The following is a 956-nucleotide window of genomic DNA, read 5'->3' on the forward strand; positions in this document are numbered from 1 at the left end:
CATCATGCTCAAAATCACATACAGACAAAATAGAAATCTCTTTTAAAGTAACTCAACTCAGTTATCACGGATCTGAAGCCGGGACAATAACAATTTTTAAAAGATAACGAATCGCTGAGTGTAAGAAATAATATTCCCTAATCACATTTAGAGTGCCCCTAATCTTCATAACAGTGTACAGGTTACAGGTAAGGTTGTATAGTTGCCCCTTTAAAATCGATTTGGGCTGTCGAAAGACTCGCTGTCTATATATGGTAGTGTAAGGGTGACATCTAAACAGTTGCACAACAAATCTAGTTTTCTCTACTTCGCCTAAAGAAAAATATCCCCAACAAAAAAAAAGTATTATCGGTCAGAGGCACATATAACATGACTTTCACCAACGACCAATGAGCGAGCGCGCTGAGCGGGTGTAAAAGGGCGTCCAGCGCATGGTCTGTACCAGTTCACTTCACATCGCCTGGGTGTACGCACGCTTTCATCCATTCTTATCCCCCCCCTTTGAACAAACCACGCCAAAATGAACCGTGCTCCCAGTCCGGAATCGCTGCCGAGGCTCAGGCTAAGGTAAGGTGATATGGAGTTTTGGTTTTAAAAGGGTGTGTTAAGGTGAGATGCGAGGCTCCGGGCGTCTGCTAAGAGAAGAGTAACTTAGAGGGTTATTGATTCAGAACTACACAAGCGTTTGCTGTAGTATTACTACGGGGTTTTCGGGGTGTAATTTTCATGAGAGTTGGATCGATATCTTGAACGAGAAAAAAACAAAGGCGACTTGGTACTGAACGGATTTAAGAGATACTGAAGGGGTCTTTTTTCACTTTTTTATTTTGTCACGTGGGGGAAATTACTTTTTTTAAACGATAAATTTGAAAATTTTGACAGTGGATTTCATTTTTATGGTGAGTTTTTTCACATTAACGATTCAGAAAATTGTGAAGATGTCATGCGCTTAGTTT

The sequence above is a fragment of the Penaeus monodon genome, chromosome 15 (assembly GCF_015228065.2).
Source record: "Penaeus monodon isolate SGIC_2016 chromosome 15, NSTDA_Pmon_1, whole genome shotgun sequence".
NCBI classification, from domain to species: domain Eukaryota; kingdom Metazoa; phylum Arthropoda; class Malacostraca; order Decapoda; family Penaeidae; genus Penaeus; species Penaeus monodon.